Source organism: Trichosurus vulpecula, chromosome 8 (assembly GCF_011100635.1).
Source record: "Trichosurus vulpecula isolate mTriVul1 chromosome 8, mTriVul1.pri, whole genome shotgun sequence".
Lineage (NCBI taxonomy): Eukaryota > Metazoa > Chordata > Mammalia > Diprotodontia > Phalangeridae > Trichosurus > Trichosurus vulpecula.
In genome coordinates this window covers 141160418-141179994 of record NC_050580.1, presented here as the reverse complement: position 1 = coordinate 141179994, position 19577 = coordinate 141160418, and the positions used below count along the sequence as shown (strand labels likewise).

General features: G+C 36.3%; 1 protein-coding gene across 2 annotated transcripts in view; it reads right to left on the bottom strand.

The window, feature by feature from the left end:
• Nucleotides 1-19577, bottom strand: part of FAM189A1 (family with sequence similarity 189 member A1) — a 192190-nt gene that overhangs the window by 95787 nt on the left and 76826 nt on the right. The gene's annotated exons all lie outside the window — the stretch shown is intronic.

Here is a 19577-nt window from a genome sequence, read left to right as displayed (position 1 = left end):
CTCAAACTAGGGAGACTTCCAAGTTGCCTTTTTATAAACTATTTTAAAATGTGAAGGGAAAATCATTTCTAATTTTCAAAATAAATAATTTATAAGTTAGCATTTAAGTTGCCAATCTCTCATGGAAATTTTATACCAGTTAACAGGCATAAGACTATTTAAAGATGTGATTTCCTTCCAATTACAAAAACTGGACTTGTTAAATCTTCCAAACCCCAATGTACATGGTTCTAAGAGTCTTCTGTTCGTCACCCTATCCCTTGTGCATCAGTGATGATTTCATGGAAGAACACTGCATATTTTTTTCCATGTAACCAAAATGACAATCCATCTCTTGCATGACAACAGGATCAAAGCACAATGAAGCTTCATTGGCATTTTATTCAGTTAACATAAAGGAACAAATTGCATTTTCACAGGAAGTCACTGAAACTAGAAATAGTTTTAGACCGGAAACCATGAAGGTCTACAATTGCTTGTGTAGTAGGAAAATTCTCTGAGTATTTCAAATACACTGTGATAGTTGTTTTCAAGGAATATACTGGGAATATGACGCTCTGCTAAACAGATACTCTAACAGAGAATTAACACTCTATCATACACAGATGGATTATCTTTGTAATGGAAGTCCAATAATTGTCTAGTATTTTAGTGCAGGTAATCTAAGGGCTCCTATTAATGCAAAACAAGATAAAAGACAGTTTATTTACTATAAAGAGTTCATCAGCATAAGGCTTCGTTTACCTAAGAACACTAGCAACAATGCATGAAATTAACAGTGTTTTTCATTTTTAGCCCAGAAATTATTAAGAAAACAATACTAGACAATTATTGAGCTACCGTTACAATGACTTTTGCTTTACTTCCCTGTTCTCTATCACTGGGTCCTTTTGTTTAATATGCATGAAGCTCATTGGAGAGGAAGCCTGATATTTCTCTGTTCTTTGTTTCTTTCTATTTCTCTCCTCCCCCTATTGAAAGTACCATCACTTAGCTGATCTAGTGTCTAGCTGAGTTAAATATGAGAAAAAGTAAATTGATTGAAACACAATCCAATTAAGATAGAAGTGATGCTGATTGGTGGGCATGAAACACTGAATAATATGGCAGAGGTAATTTCAGTTCTCTCGAAAGAAAACACTTATTAGCCTTCTGCTTCTTGCTTTATTAGATAATGTATAAGGCCAGAAGCAACATTCTCTATCTGTATTTAACTCAGATTCTAATCCTTTCTTAGAGATATGGACCTTATCATCATTTTCCATGCCTCCTAGACTAGACAATTATCCTTAAATACCACTTTGGATGTAGAGCCTATAACAAAAGCAATAGACTGTTCATTTAACTTGGCCCATTTAGAAGGGAGAACACTTGTCTACATGGGAGTATCTACTCACTTTTCAATTCACTTAGGGTCTTTTTGGGTGACTGATTCTGTTAGAGCTTTTCCATATATCCCCATTTTATCCTAGAGTTCATTCCAACAATTCAAAGATCTGAATTTTAAGAATTATGATAAAGGGTTTCTACAAGGGATAAATTCTTATTCTTGTGACTCTCCTACAATGCACAAAATGGAAACTTAATGAAGCCTTCATCGATGAATGGAAAAACCTTTATTCTTTTTTATTTACTCTGAATCCCACACTTTCAGTTTCAAAGCCTTCCAACTTTCCCACTTTTGCATCGCTATCCCCACTGTGACATTCAAGCGCTAGAATTCTCATTTCTTTATGAGGCAATCACTTTTGTTCACTCTCCCTTCTGCCCTATCTTGACCACTTGGTAAAGAAGTTCAACTTTACACTATCCTCTGTACTTAAATCCCTTCACAACTGCCCTATCACTGATCATATCTGCCGAACTCTGACCTTAGTTTACTCCTGCTGTCCACCTCCATCATTCCCATTCTTGTGCCGCTGAACAGAGCTAGAGAAAATCATGAGCCCATGCTAATCAGGTCCACTACAAATTTATGTTACATAATCTTAACTGGGTCCTCAGTGCAGCAAGGCAATATGTTCACACGTCCTTATGCTATTTACTATTCAACTCACCATAGAGCTTATTCCAAATGTTTACATCCCTCCTCAACCCCCTCTCCTACTGGCCCTTCTACCTATCCTCTTAGCTGAAGATGTAGTTCCATACTTCACCAAAAAGAAAAGAAAACAAAACAAACAACAACAACAACAACAAAACCAGGCCACTCAGTGAGACCCCCATACTTCCCTTTCCTTCCCATCACTCAGACATTTTCCCCTACTATCTCCCCCTTTACCTGTCTCACAGAAGAGGGAGCACTTTTTGCCAAGGCAAACTCATGAACATGTACCTTTCATTGAACCTTCTCCCACCTTGCTCAGCAGATTACCCCCTTTAATCGCCATTATGCACTGTCTAAATTTCAGTCCCTCCCTACATACTAATGTATCCATCATCCACCCTCACAAAACAACACAACACAAAACAAACAAAAAACCCCACTTGATCCAGTCACCACCACTACCTGCATGGTAGCCGTACTGACCCTTCTTAACTAAACTCCTTGAGAAAACCATCTATTCTAGGTGTCTTTACTTCCTTTTCTTTCACTAGAGTTTTTGAAAAAACCTCCACAGTCTGTCTCTAAACCTCACGGTTCCACTGAAACTGCCCCCTCCAAAGTGACCCATGACCTCCTTAATCGTCAGCTCTAAATGGCCTTTTCTCAATACCCTTCTTGACCTCTCTGCGGCCTTTGACACTGACAATGATCATTTCCTCCCGGATACTCTTCTTTCTATACTTTAATGACACTGTTCTCTATTCTCTTCTTAACTGTTTGAATGCTCCTTCTCAGTCTCCTTTACTACATCTTTAGCTGGTTTACAATCACTAACTTTTGGGGTCCCTCAAGGATCTGTCATGTGCCTTCTCCTTTCCTCTATTCCAGAGCCTGGGTTCCATCATTATTATTATTTGGTCTGTTTTGACAATGGTCTTTCAATATAATTCCCTTTCTTCATAATGAGCAGGGGTCCAAAGGCTTCACCAGACTTCCCAAAGGGTCCACAACACAAAAAATGTTCAGAGCTACTCTCTTGGTGATTTCACCAATTCTCATGGGCTCAACAGTCATCCTTATGCAGGTGATTCCAAGAGCTATATATCTAGCCCTAATCTCTTTCCTGACCTCCAGCAGTGAATCACCAATTGCCCTTTGGATATCTCTAAAAGGATGTCCTATAGGCATCTTGAACTCAATAAATCAGAACAGAACTCATGACTCTTCTCCCAAACCCTTCCCTCTTTCCTATTTTCCTGTTACTACTATCCTCCCAGTCACTCAGATTCATAATCTCAATGACATTCTTCCTCTCATCGCACAGATGCAATATGTTGTTCGATCTTGTCATTTCTACTTTCACATCACTCATATATGTCCCTTTCTGTTGGGTCACATAGCTACTCCTCTAATTCAGCCCTTTGTCACCTCATGCTTAGATCACTACAGTGTCCTTCTGGTTGGTCTCCTTGACTCAAATCTGCCTTATTATAATCAATTCTCCATTCAGATGTGAAAATAAGTTTCATAAAAGGCAGAACTAACCATGTTGATGCCTTACTTATGAAACCTTTATGTTTCCCAAGAACCTCTAGTCTCAAATATAAAATCCTCTGTAGTATTTAAAGCGTTTCATAATTTAGCCCCTTCTTGCTATTTCAGTCTTCTTATATTTTACTGCCCTCCATGAACTCTATCATCCTGCTACATTGGTCTCCTTTTCATATAACACCCCATATCCTAAGTCTGTACCTTTTCCCTGGCTATATCCCATGCCTGGAATGCTTCCCCATCTTACCTTCACCTACTGGTTTCTATGGCTTCCTTAAAGATTCAGCTAAGAACCCATCTTTTGCAGGAAGCCTTTCCTGGTCCACTCTCCACCAAATCCTCTGAGATTATGTTACATTTTCACTGTAGATCTCTTGTACATGCATAGTCTTTTGCATGGTGTCTCCCCCGGTAGAACATGAGCTCTCTGAGGGCAGGGGTTTTATTTCTGCCTTTTCTGTAACCAAAGCAATTGATGGGTACTTAATAATTGAATGTTGACTGACTACCCAATTTGAGATTCCATCTTCTGCCTCCATGCCCCCACATAAACTGTTTTCCATGACTGAAATTTATTCACTTCTCATGTCTGCCTCTCAGAAACCTTGGTCTTACTTCTTTCAAAGCTCAAGTCAGTTATGAAGTAGTCTACAAAGCTTTGACTGATTCCTTCACTTATTGTTTTCCTCTTCCTTAATTTTCCTTGTATTATATTTCATGGGATCCTAGAATTCTTGAGAGAAATGCAAAAGATAACTGTAAAGCACTTAGCACAGTGTTTGACATGTAGTAAGCACTATATAAATGTTAGCTATGATTAGCTTTGACCTACCTCATTATGAGGATTAAAAGAGATAATATTTGCAAAGTGCTTAGCATAGTACTTGGCTCATGCTATGTGCATCATGAATGATTATGCCCTTCTCCTCTGCTTTCACAGAATGTTGGGGTGAGAGCAGGAGTAGGATAGTGTATAGAGGGTGCAAGAGCAACCGAGAAATTGCTGCATGGATCCTGTAGCACAAATCAGTAGGTTGAGTTGTGTAAGCTACCAGAATGGGAGGAACAATGTAGGAAGGTAGTACTGAGTGAGCACAGTAGAAATTAGCATTCTTTTCTGTTAATTCATAATGCCGGTATCTTCTTAGGGTTCTTGGTTTCTTGGTCTGTGAAGACAGATGTAATTGTTCTACCTCTGATGCAAAATTCTTCTTTAAAGGAGCTTTTTATAGCTAGGGAGGACTGGCAAAAATGTCTAATCCTCCATCTCGATGACAGAAGTTTTGTTCATATTTCCACTGAGGGTAAAAGAATAATGCAATTTTCCAAACTTTCTTAGGGCACAAAGAGGTTTTGGCTCATATGAATACAGTTTTAAAATTTTTGTTTCTTCCACAGTGTCTCTCAATTGTTGTCTGTGTTAATCTATGTCCATTCTCTGCTCATCTTCTATCTTGACCATTATGATTCTTTATTCAGTAATTTAATATCTCCTCATCTTGAGATGATAAGAACTATCATCTGAAGAATTATTTTCTTTCTCATTATTTCCATTCCATTAGTGATTCCCTATTGACTTTTGAGTCAAATAAAATTCTCTATACTAGTCTCCACAATCCAACCAAACCCATAACAATTTATGAGCATGTAGTATTGGTAAGATACTGGGGATGCAACAATAATCAAAAACAGTTTCTCTATTATTCTATCCTTGTCTAAAATTTCTTTGCCACTTTTAGCCTTTTCCTCATTCACATACTCTTCTCAAACAATGATATTTTCTGTGTTTTCTTATTCCCTTTTAATGTGGTCATCTCCTGACAGAGACAGCCCAGGACCCTGAAACTAAAAGCCTTGGGAGTAACAATGCTTCCAGCCCACTGGCACCATCCTGGGGAGCAACTCTGTGGAGATACAGCCCACCAACTTTCCTACAAAGGCAACAGCCACAACAAATGCAGACCCAGAAAGTAAAGTTCCTGTCACCAAGACCCTGGCCCTGAAAAACAGTTCAACATTAGAAAGTGATATGATTTTATTGATGGAAATTGCATTAAAGAAACAACATTAACATTGGATATGGTGCTGTGCCTTAATGAGTATGGAACTTTTTTATCTGACTTTACAGCTGACACCTTCCATATAGATTGTTCTCCCCCTTTATAATGTAAGGACTTTACAGGCAGGGATGTCTTATTTTTCTATTTGTATTCCCAGAGCTCAGCATGGTGCTTTGTGCAACCATTGTTCACATATTTCCATGAGATCTTCTAAATTGTTATATGTAAGCAGAACATTCATAAACTTGAAATTACCCTTTTCTATTCCTTTCAAGTTCTCTTCAACATTCATTTTTTCCATTCTTGAAAGAAGACCTTGGATTATTTTGGAGGAAAAAAATATTTGAAAGAGAAGTAAAGAGCTTTGCACCCCTAGGCAGCTAGAGGACACAGCTGGAGTTGGGCTAAAGAAGACCTGAGTTCAAATCTTGCCTTAGACTGCTACTAGCTATATGATCCCAGGTATGTCACTTAACTTCTTTCAGCTTCATTTTCCTCATCAGCAAAATGGGCATGATAATGTAGTTATATCTCCGTATCTCAGAGTTGTTGTGAGGATCAAATGGGATAATATGTGAAAGACTTTGGAAGTGTAAAGCTTACAAGAAATAAATGCTAGATATTTTTATTATTGTTGTTGTTGTTACCAATTGATTTCTAAACCAAACCCTTCCTCTATCCTTTTGATCACTCTTTACATGTTTTGCCTGTTAAAATTGTGCTGGAATCATGAAAGTGAAGAACTACATAGTCCAACTTTAGGATACCATACCTTGTAATGAGTTTGCCTTTTATTACTAGATAAAAGGTCCCACATTCAGGGGAGCTGGGTGGTGCAATGGAAGAGCACTAGGTTTGAAGTCAGGAAGACTCATCTCCATGAGTTCAAATCCTGCTTAGATACTTACTAGATGTGTGACCCTGGGCAAGTCTCTCTGCCTCAGTTCCTCATCTGTAAAAAAAAATGGCCTAGAGGAGGAAATGGCTGAACACTCTAGTACCTTGCCAAGAAAACCAGGGTCATGAAGAATCAAGCACAACTGAGAAATTTCTCAACACATCTATGAACACTAGATCACAGGATCATAGATCTTGAACTGGAATGAATTGTAGAGGTCATTGGGTCAATACTTTCTATTTATAGAGGCAGAAACAGAAGAACAAAATGGTTAAGTGATTTCCCAAGGTCATACAAGCAGTTAAATAGCAAAGTCCAAATCTGAATTTGAGTTTTGTGACTCTGAGTTCAGCCTTCTTTCCATCGAGCTAAAAGTCTTTAAACCAACCTACTTACTTAGAATAGCATTACCACTAGGCCATATAAACATTCACCTCAGCAAAGAGCTGATTGATAAACAATTTATCTTTAAAAATTGTGTTTGTGGTAGTTCTGAATGGCACACAGTAGGTGCTGAATAAATGCTGGTGGATGGAAAAAACCACTATAAGGGTAACCAGGGGAACCCTTGGCCAATTTGTGTGCCCCAATCAATCCATAAGATTATAGGGTGCTGTTTTTGGGAACATTAACCCATTGGACTGATTTCCACTGAGACTCAGGAGGATGGACTCTCCCTGGAGAAGCCACCCTCTTCTATAAAAGCAAGCTGTAAAATTCTTCATGCCCATTCCCATGATTTCCCTTCCTTGGCCTCTTTGATAGAAGAGCAACAAGGTGGGACAAGGGAGCAAAAGAGAATAAGACTGATTCAGAGAAGCCAACAGATACTAGGAAAGTACAACCTGAAAGAATTTTTTTTTCCAACGTAGCTATGTAGAATAGGGGCTTTACTGAATTTGGAAAGGTAGCAACAGAACTCCTCTGTGGGGAGAGGTTGAAGAATGACTTTTTTTTCCTTTTAGATAGGGCATAAAAAAGAAAGAAATTGAAGGAGGTTTTTGCTCCAAGCACCTGGGAAGCATATTACTTTCGGAGCAAAGAAAAGAAACTAGAAGAATGTATGAATAACTATACTATTTTGAAGCAGACCTTTTTAAGCCATAAACTATTCTGATGCCCTTCCTAGTAAGAGGCTGCATGTGGATTGCACTAGTTTGTGTTTTGGTTGGTAAAGGGCAAATGTGTCATACCCTCAACTCAAGAATAGACAAAGGGCACAGTTTCAGTTATGCGATTACCCAAAAGGGCATAGTCTCCATAATAACTTCATTTAAATTCCTATGCATTATATTTTCTGCCCCACACTCTCTCCTGAAGTCTCCTCTCACATCGCCGGTTATCCAGTGGACAACACAAACCAGACATCCTAAAGCCATCTTAAAACCAACACATCCAGAAGTGAATTTCTTTTCTCTCTCTTCTTCTTAAATTTCCTCTATTCTTTTTTAAAAAATAATATATTTTATATTTTTCCCAATTACATGTTAAAACAATTTTTAACATTTGTTGGTTTTCTGTCTTTTTTAATAAAGTTTTCTCTCAGTCATCCATGCTCACAACCCTGGGGTCATCCTTGATTCCTTACTCTGTCTCACCTCTCACATCCAATCAGTTGTCAGATCTTTTCAACTCTACCTTTGGAATATCTTTTGTATACATCCCCTCTCTTCTTTCACTCTTCCACTACTCTGGTGCTGGCCCCAATCACCTTACGTCTAGAGTACTGAAAAAGCATTTTCACTGGTACCCCTGACTCGTCTCGCCCAGCTTCAGTCCACTCTGTATTCAGATGCTTAAATGATTTTCCTAAAGGGTAAGTCTGACCATGTCACCCTTTCTCTACCTCACTATTCAAAAAACTCCTCTGGCACCTCATTACCTCTAAGATCAAATTTATCAAAGATAAAATTCTCTGTTATCTTTTTAAATCCTTCATCACCATCCTACCACCTTTCCAGTCTTCTCACATTTTACTCCCTTCCATATACCCCATGATCCAGTGATACTGGTCTCCTTACTGTTCCTCACACACGACAGTCCATCTCCCAGCACTTTGTGCTGTCACAGGCTGTCCTCCATGTCCGGCATTCTCTCCCCCCACATATCTACCTCTTGGCTTCCCAGGCTTTATTTACATTTCAACTAAAATCTCACCTTTCTAAAGAATTCTTTCCCGATTCCCCTTACTGCCTTCCCTCCGAGATTTTCTCCAATTTATCCTTTATGTAGTTTATTTTTACATAGTTGTTAACACGTCCCTCATATTAGAAGGTGGGATCCTCAAGGAGGGTCTGTTTTTGCATCCTCAGTGTTTAACATAGTGTCTGGTACATAGCAGTTCCTTAATAAATACTTACTGACTCGACTTCTATAGCCACAGCCTGGTATATCTAGAGAACAGAGTTCAGAATCTGAAGAACAAGGTCAGAGTCCTGCCTCTGATTAGTGTAAATGTTCAAGCATGAGTCACTTAACCATTCTGAGACTTATTTTCCTGTCTATATAAAGATAATGACACACAATATACTTTCTCTCAAAGTTTTATTTGGTTTCATAATATAGACAAAAAAGGACTTATGTTTATTTAGTTTGGAGGATGTTGTTATATTTTTCATATAATTCTATTTACATTTATTATAAAAGAGCTATTGGTATATAACCTTTAATTATCTTTATACTTTTTTACTTATACTTTTTACTTATATTCATTGGGAGTACTACACAACCCAACCTTTCAATCAATGGTATTTCTTAATGCATTTGTGTATAAGAAAAAAATCCAAAAATGATTTTTCCCATTTACTCTTCAAGAGAACCTGTGTGGTATCCTTTCATTTACAGAGAAAATGTTCATATATATATGCCTCAGTTTCTCTACTAATAATTGCACATTAAGAGAGCTCCATGCTAACGTTTGTACATGATCTAAGTATTTTGTAAACCTTGGCAACCTTGAGTTTCCTGTCACCTTGTTACTATTCTAGTGGAAGCAGAAGTGGGCTGCACAGGGCCAAGGACCACTTTATATTTTTATGTGTCATCACTCATCATGTCCAAAAAAATTCATCACACAGTCACAAACTTGGTGGTATTTAGCTTTACTGGATCCGGTTTGGCTAGTGCTCCAATAGCAGATGGCCAGACATCAGGCCTATGCCTGATGTATTTCTAGCCTGGTACAATCTGAAGACATTGCTACTGGGACTATTACTTCTAGAATCTCAGTGAGGCTCTGGAGTGGGACTTTGGTCAAATAGGTACCCACACTATTTACCTAGATACAAACACGTATATGTATATTTACATATATGCATATTTAATTACAGGAGAGCCACTATGACATCATGGATTTATATCCTTGGAATAAATAAAACCTATCTCTGACACACAATACTTCTAGGGCCCACGGGCAGCCACTTTACTTCTGAGGATCCTACATGACTCTTTACATTTCTCAACATTTTTTCCCTAACTACATGTAAAAACAATTTCAATTTTTTAAAAAAATTTGAGTTCCAAATTCTCTCCATTCTTTCTTCCCTTCCCTGTCATTGAGAAGACAAGCAATTTGATATAGGTTATATATGTGCAGTATGCGAAACATATTCCCATATTAGTCATCTACATGCCTCTTAAAGATCAGCTATAGATGAGTTATTCACCTGCCTCGGAGGATGAAGAGATTCCCTAAATTGATAAAATTCCCAATTTGGGCCTCCCCCTTCTCTGACATGTATGTAAACTTAGGTATCTGTAGATATATGTCTACCTTTACATAAATATCATATGCAGATATGTGTATACATGATATATAGAGTATTATTATAAAATATGCATACATATAATATTCCTTGCCCTTTCTCATACTAGCCAATTATATGTTTCTTAACTTTTGGTCTTTTCTCCCTGAAAAATAATATGGATTTGGAATCCTGTGTTTAGGTCCTTTAGCAACAACTATTTATACAAAATTGGATTGCATTTCAAAGTCCACAATGAAATGTGCAATATGTGGTGTCTCAATTTAAACAATTTTTTCTTACTTATTTGAAATAAAGAGAAAAAGATAAACACACCAGGCCCTGTAGTGTTTTCAGAATTGTTTCTGTTTCTTTAAGATTTCCATGCACTCTTTCACCTTGGGTCTCTTGAGCTAAGCAAGTATTTATTAAGTGCTTACTATGTATGTGCTGGGAATACAAGAACAAATGTTCACATGGACTACTCGTGCTTAATCTGTGGTAGAACATTTCAAGCTTGTACAGGTCTGATCAGCCATAGTCAGACACAGGGTAACTTGACTCTAGTATAGTGATGTTATTTTGATCCACTTCAAGAAAAAAGGACAACAAGGAACCAACCAACCATGTGCTGGGAATACAAGAACAAGAAGAAAGACAGACTGTCCCTGGCCTCAAAGAGCTTACTTTTTAATGGAGGAAGATAACAGGTGATACCAAAGTGGGGGTGGGGATAGAGAATGGCTAGGCTTGAGGCCCTCCTTGAATGGAAGTTCTGGAAGAAGCTATTCAATCAGAGGAAGAAGCCTTAGAGGTGGAGGTTGTTTCCAACTCTCACATTTCCAGTCCTTAGAGCTGTCGTTGTCTAACTGTAGCATCATTTTCTTTTCCTCCCATTTCTTCCTCTTCTGTCTCTGCCTTCATCTCTCTCTCCAAAAACCAAGCTATTGCTAGCTTCATATACTTATATTATATTGTATATTCAAAACCAATATTGCTGGGATTCTTTCCAGATAATATTTATTTGTCTAAGTTTTCTGTGAGGGCTATTCATTCCACAGTGATTTCATCGTCTACTTGGCAGTTTCTATTTGGGAAATGCTGCAAGGTCTGGTGTGTTGATCTTTTACTCTTTATTTCAAATAAGTAAGAAAAAAAACTGTTCAAATTGAGACACCTTTTAATTTGAAATCCTACTGCATTTAGTTCCAGCCTGCAGGATTCCTGTAAATCTTATGATATTGCATGAGTGTCAATGGAACACACACGCTGTTATCCAGCCGTCATTACTAAATGAACAACCCACCACCTGTTCTGGCCATACATTCCTTAATGCTGCATGTAGTAACTCACATTACCTTATTATTTACTTATCTATTTACACCTCTGATCTCCAAGTGCAGTGTATTGGGTATTCACTGAATTACTTTTATATTTCTCAGTTCTTCATAGGCCATATGCTGCTTCCTATTCATATCCATCATGCATCTTTCTGTTGCCTGTAGGTGAACTGTAACTTGAATTTTTCAAAGTCAATGATAGTCCACTCTTTATAGACATATACCTTTATAGGGAAAAATACTGGCATTATGATGCAGACTTTTATTTCAGGAAAAAAATGGGTGCATTGAAAGTATTACATAATTTACTTATTTTAATTCAGTCTATTCTCTTCCTTTTATTCAATTCTGGCCTCACTTCATTGTCTATTTAAAGAATGTACTGAAGATATAAGTTAACTGACCAGCTCTACAGGGATCCTTCCACCTGAAAATCTAGACCAGAAAGATCAAACTCTCCCACAAAACTCCTAATTGCCGACAGAAACAGAATAAAATATAATTAGGAAAGATATAACACAATAAATAAAAATATGATACAACTGGTTTTCTAATTCAAAAGCCCAGGGCTCGTAACACCATTGGTCTAGACAGTGGATATCCTTTATTTAATGATTTTCTCTTGTGCTTATATTTAGGCCTCTTTTAAGTAATTATGGGTATGTGTGTGTGTGGTTTCTACAAAGTCCCTCATTTTGGTGCAATCAATATAACGCCATTCACAAAGAATTGAATTTGGAAGACCTCACCATTTAGACAATATGTGGGACATCTTCAGAGAAAGTGACAAATACTTTTAACAAATAGGGTCTTCCTGGTTTATGTTTTGCTTGATTATAATAGTCATCAAAATTAACAATGTTGTTTACATCTTTTGATAAATCTTAAATGGTTTCAACATATGCATGGGAAATATCTTGTTGGAGGAGGACCTTCAAGACAATTTTTGCCTTAACAAAAAAGTAGATTGGGGTCTTGGTGTCCCTATACCTTACAGTGTGACAATATGGGTGTAGTCCATTAAAGAATATCAGGATGTTTATCCAGGAGAAAAGAAGACTCAATGGGGACATGATAGCTCATGCAGGCAAGTATCTGAATGTCTGTCATGTGGAAAAGGGATTTGATTTTTTCTGTCTGGCTTAAGAAGGCAGGAAATTTATATGCAAGTTTAAAAGGGGTAAATTTAGGCTTGGTATCAGGAAAAAAACTTTCTAACAATGAGCACTATCCGAAAGTGGAACAGACTGCCTCAAGGGACAGTGAATTCCCTTCCTTCAAAGTCTTCAAGCAGAGGCTAGATAATCACTTATCAGATTTGATATACTGAGGATTCCTGTCACATGTCAGTAGTATAAAACATCTGAAGAGATCCCTTCCAAACCTCCAATTTTGTGATTGTCTGCTCTTTTCCTAAAACTTGTATATTCTCTCCTCATATCTTCATCTTGGTTGCCTGTGTGGTGTATGGAGATCACTCTCACAGATTTTCTAGAAATGAGGAAGGAGGCAGATTGGTAACTACTAATACCTTTTCAATCTATTCTTCTGCCTTTTTCATCCCTAATTATTCAGTATCTTGATGTCATCAAGAGATCTTGAGACATTATTTCACAACTGTTTTCAAATTGTATTGTCTCAAGTATGGACCTCCTCTGTATGTATTTAGCTTAGTCCAGCTGTCCTTCTTATCTCTTTTCTTTATTGATATTTCTGTTTATTCACAAGGGACAGTAAACATTGTGATGTGAAAGTATAAATGTAGTGGCACCACTGCTATTTATACTGTGAATAGTTTGCTAGAGTAATCTTGGAAAAATATTTTCCACTTTTGTTTGCTGACCTCCTCTCAGGCATGAAGATGGAGGAAGTCCTAACAAGCAATTCCTTTGAAGTTAAGAAGTGTAGCAGCAATTTAGATTTGAAGATCTTTCCCACCCATTGATAGACCATGTGACCTGCTTATATCACAGGAAGCCTAAGACATGCAGTGGGAGGACCTTCCTGACAGGAAAAGGAAGTCATGTCAGAGGAAATGCTGAGAGAGAGAGAGAGAGAGAGAGAGAGAGAGAGAGAGCAAGCAAACAGTTATGGCTGCTAATGGCTGCCCTTGTGTTGGTTAGAACTGAATAGGCTGACTTAGCTGTACCATTAACTTGTTTTGGGGAAGACCCCAGCAGGGCGTCACAGAGGTTTTGGGATGGCAAGGCTCCAGGCTGTGCTATGGTGTTTTAAGTTCCTTACTGTTATGATAAAGTGGGCTGACTGGCTGTGGGAGCTGAACATTTGGTTATGGGATATGATTTTCTGGTGTCTGAATAAATGTTGAACTTCTTTTACCTTCTTTATGGACAGTCTCTCATATCTTGTGATACAGAACTACCCAGGCGTTTTGACAATCATCATCTACATTGTTATTATTGCCTTACTGTTACATGAAGTTATCCAATTTCATCTGGGACCTCACTATACTAAGGCACCAAGGCAGTCTTTTGATTTCTCCAAACTGATTTCCTATCTCATGCCACAGAGAAACATGCCAAACTTTTTATTCCTTCTTCAAGGCTCCTACACCTCTTTCTCCTACTTCTCCTTTAATTGAAATCTTTCCTTCTTATTTTACTGAAAGGTTCACGTTAATTCCCTCTTTTCCATTCTCTTTGTATCATCTCCTGCTCTTTCCTTCCCCCAAATAAGTGGTCCTTTCTTCTACCAAGGACAGTTGTGACAATGAGGTGGTCCTTTTCCCTACTGAGGCCAACCACTCTACATTTGCACTTGATCCCATGTCCTCATGTCCTGCCCAGCAAACCGCAACCTCAATCATCCTCCTTCTCTCTTGAATCTTCAATCTTTCCAAATAAATTTCTTCTCTACTGCCTTCAAATATGCCCAAATCTCTTTTACTGTTTAAAAAAATCAAAACAAACTGTCACTAGATCCTACAGTCTCCTCAAACTATCATCCAGTCTCCTTTCTAGCACAAACTTCTAGAATAAACTGTCTATATACTAACTACTTCCCCCTTATCTCCTCTCACCTTCTACCCTCTGCAATCTGGCTTTTGACCTCATGATTCAACTGAGACTGATCCCCCCCCAACATCACCAATGATTTCTTAATCTTTAAAAAGTAAAATTTTATTAGTATCTTTTGTTTTCACATTCCTCAAATATATTTGCCCTCCATTGCTGTTTACTGTTTGTGTGATAAATCACTTTATAACCTATCATTTTCCTCCAAACCTCCTCTGGACGGTTAAGAGACCAAGTGTTTCCTAACACATTTTCCACACTCTTTGAAGTGCTGATTGATTCACGTACATCATACTATCATATGCGTTGGTAATAGTCTGTGTGGATGTTTTTTCTTTTATCCATTTCCAGTTTTCTTTGGGGTGGTGGTGGTGGTGATGGTCAGTAGCTTATCTAAATTGGGCAAATTAGAGTTGTTTTAATTTTATATCCCTATTTCTCATTTTCTAATATGGTACCGATTTTGACTTTTCGCTCTAACAAGTTCACAGGCAGATGTCTTGGAAATGCTTCCCACACTGGTAAGCAGCTGTTTTCTATCTTTCTCTTTAGTTTTTCTTTTGTTATGTTATTTGCTGTTTATGTCATATACCTCCTTACTCTTTACTTTAAAAAAGTATTCATGATATACAGATGTGATTCTTCCATGATCTATAGAGCCTTAAGTCTCTTTAGTAAGTTAATCTTCCTAAGAGTTTCCAGTTTTTGGATACTTCAGACAAAAGTGCCAATGGACTGAAATTATTCAGATAATTGACTCAGTTCAATATGTTACATATGCTCAGAGGTATGCTCTTTTTAATAAGTCATTTCTAAGGGTGTGACAGCTATTACCTAGCTATATGTTGACAGCTTACTTAGTTTAAAAATTACATACCAAGCTTTTTATTTCTTTAACAAAGGTAAGGAAGTACCAAAGAGAGACATGATTTTATTTTCAAAGTCCTTTTGGATTTTTTTTGTCAATAAATCATTTTACTTTATTTTGAATCTTTATTCAAAATGAGATGTACTAGTGTTGTCCTTAAGATAGGGAAGCATTTAAAATAAACAATTTACTTCTTCCTGCTTTCCCTTTCATATAAAGATTCTCTTACTATTATAGTATATGGCTGCTAAGCAAATTAGTTTCTACACCAGGAAATATAGAAAGAAAAAAAAAGCCCTGTTCACTTTTTTGCATGAGAAGCTCATTGTAATCTAATCATACTGACATTCTGAAATGTAGGAGAGAATTAAAACTCTACAAAATATTACAACCATATGACAGATTGTCTAAACTTCCTAAGTTAACAAATCTGCTCTTTTTGTACTTCGTATGTAATTTTTTTCATACTGTCTCGAATAATATGTCACAAGCCCTGAGCCAACTAGGTCTTGGCATATGAAAGCATCAGAACTATTTTTTAAATCTTCTTTTTATCTCAATAATTGCTAGTTTGGGGGGATTTTATTTCATTTGAAGGGAACATATCAAGATTTATTCTTAATGGCATTTACCAAGATTCTCCTCGGTCTAAAGAATTTTAGCTATTATGATACTAATTGTTGCTCTTATTTAGTATTTACTGAATGCCCTCAATGTGATTCATACAACAAAGGCCCTACTGCCCAGAAGGTGATATCACTGAGCAGCAAAAGGAACATTTAACATATTCCATCAAATAACTTCAAGTCAATACCAGCTTATTTAAACAACAAAGCTCAGCTATTCCACAGGTTTACCTGTGTTCACCTGTATTTTTGGTATGTTTAATAAAAGTATGGGTGATACAAAATTTGAAAAGGAAATTTAGTTTGATTGTCAGGTACCAGATTAAACTCAAAAGAGTTCTGATTACTTACTTAAAATGTCAGAAAAGACAACACTGTAACTATTTTCCTTACCTACTCACCACAATGCTAAGTATCAAAGTATTTGCAGGTATCTCTAGAACTATTTGAGAACTCTGAGGAACAGTTTTTCTTGAGAATAGATATAGAAATGGAATAACAAAATACATTTTTCCTCACTGAATCTTTGACTTGATAGGAATCTATTGCCCTAATTATAAAACATTTAATAGCATGTAACAAGGGCCACAAAAAAGGAACAATGGGTTATTGTTGGAGATGTCCTCACTAGTGAGGAATGTACCCAGTGGAATAACCAAGGTCATTCAATATGGTATGGTTAAGAAAGGCAACTATTACATTAATAATAATGGCATTGTAAATTACAAATTGACAGATAATTAAATCATGAATATATGAATCTAAAAGGGAAATATCTATTATTAATAGCTAAATAAACCCACTATAGAAAAAGAAATTGAACAGGCTATAAATGAGCTTCCTAAGAAAAAAAGCATCAGGACCAGGTGTTTTTATAAGTGAATTCTACCAACATTAAAAATCAACTAATTCCAATATTAAATAAATTATTTGGAATAACAGGCAAAGAAGGAGTCCTACCAAACTCCTTTTATGAAACAAATATGGTGCTAATACCTAAACCAGGAAAGCAAAAACAGGTAAAGAAAATTATAAACCAATTTCATTAATGAATATGGATGCGAATGTTCTAAATAAAATACTAGCCAAGAGACTATTTCACAAAGATAACACATGATGACCAAGTGGGATTTATACCAGGAATGCAGGGACTATTCGCGTAATTGATTATATCAATAATAAATGTAACAAAAGTAACATAATTATAACAACAGATACCAAAAAAGCTTTTGACAAAATACAATACTCATTCCTATTAAAAGCCCTCAAAACATAGACATAAATGGATTTTTCCTTAGGATAATAAGAAACATCTACCTAAAATCGTCAGCAAGCATTACGTTAAGAGGATAGCTAGAAGCCTTCCCAACAAAATCAGGAGTGAAACCATAATGCCCATTATCACCAATATAATTTGATATTGTATTAGAAATGCTGGTAATAGCAATGAAAAGAAAAATAAATTGAGGAATCAGAATGGGCAATGAAATAATAAAACTATTTCTTATTTGTATGATATGTCTCTATATACTAGAGATTCAACTAAAAAGGGTGGTTGAAACAATGAATAATTTTAGCAAATTAGCAGGATATAAAATAAACCCATATAAATCATCAGCATTTCTACGTATCACCAACAAAACTCTACAAGACAGTAAGAAGTACCCTATTTAAATTAACTGGAGACTGCACAAAATACCTGAGAGTGTATCTCCTAAGACATACCCAGGAACTACATGAACATAACTATAAAACACTTTTTATACAAATAAAATCAGATATAAATAATTGGAAAAATATTAATTGTTCATGGATGGGTGGAGCCACTATAATGAAAATGGCAATTCTACCTAAACTAATGTACTTATTCAATGCAATCCCAACTGAATTGTCAAAGTGTTAACTATATTAAAAGTTAGTAATTATAAAAACCATCTGCTACTGGTTAAGAAATAGAAAGTTGGATCAGTGGAACAAGGTAGATATACAACAAAGAGTAATAACTTATTACAGTAACCTTGTATTTTACAAATGTAAATAAGCTTTTGGAATAAGAATACACTATTTGGTAAAAGTTGTTGGGGAAACTGGGAAGCAGTCTGGCAGAAATTGGATATAGATCAATAACTTACACAATATACCAAGATAAGGTCAAAAAGGACACATGACCTAGATTTAAAGGGAAATATCATAAGAAAACAAGAAGAACATGGAATACATTATCTATCAGACTTACAGATAGGAGAATTTATGAATGAACAAGATATAGAGAACAGAGATATGAAATGGATAATTTTGATTACATTAAATTAAAAAAGGTTTTGAACAAATAAAACCCATGTAGCCAAGTAGAAGGAAGGAGAAAATTGGGAAAAAATTTATATTCTTTTGGATACAGATCTCATCTCAAATATGTATAGAGAACTTTGTCAAATTTATAAGAATATGAGTCATTCCCCAATTGATAAATGGTCAAATGATATGATGGACAGTTTTTCAATGAAGAAATCAAAACTAGATATAGTCATGTAAAAATGCTCTAAATCATTATTGATTAGAGAAATGCAAATTAAAACAATTTTGAGATATCATCTCACACCTTCTAGATTGGCTAAAACCACAGAAAGGGGAAATGGCAATACTGGAGGATAACGTGGAAAAATTGGGACACCGATTCATTGTTGGTAGAATTGTGAATGCAGGTTTCTGTCTATAAAATAAATTATAGAGCTCCCTATTACATTCAGGATCAAATATATAATGTCTTCTTTTTGGTTATTAAAACCCTTGGGGAATGGCTGAACAAGTTGTAGTATGTGATTATGATGGAACACTGTTGTGCTATAAGAAATGATGAGCTCAGTGATCTCAGAAAAACATGGAAAAACTTGCACAAATATATCCTGTAAAATATAGACCAGTGAATTTAGCTTTGATTTCTGGCAAAATTCTAGAAATTATTATTAAGGAAATGATTAGTGATCATCTCAAAAAGAAAGACATAATTACAAAGAGCCAGTATGGCTTCATCAGGACCATCTAATCAGACTACCTCTATTTCATTTTTTTGGGACATGCTACCTAAAAAATACTATAGCCATTTTAACCTAGATTTTAACAATGTATCTTGCATAATTTATCAGGCTATTATTGTGGAAAAGATAGAGCTTGGCCAGATGATTGTACAAAGAGAAGGATTTGGAGCTGGCTGAATAGCCAGGCCCAAAGTATACCATTAGTGGCTCAATGTCATCTTAGAAGGAGGTCTCTAGTGTAGTTACTACTCAGGGACATGCATTTAATTTAACCCTTTGTGGTTTAATATTTTTAAAAATTATTATTTTATTTCCCTTCAATTACATATAAAAATGATTTTCAACATTCATTTTAAAAATGGGGTTCTAAATTC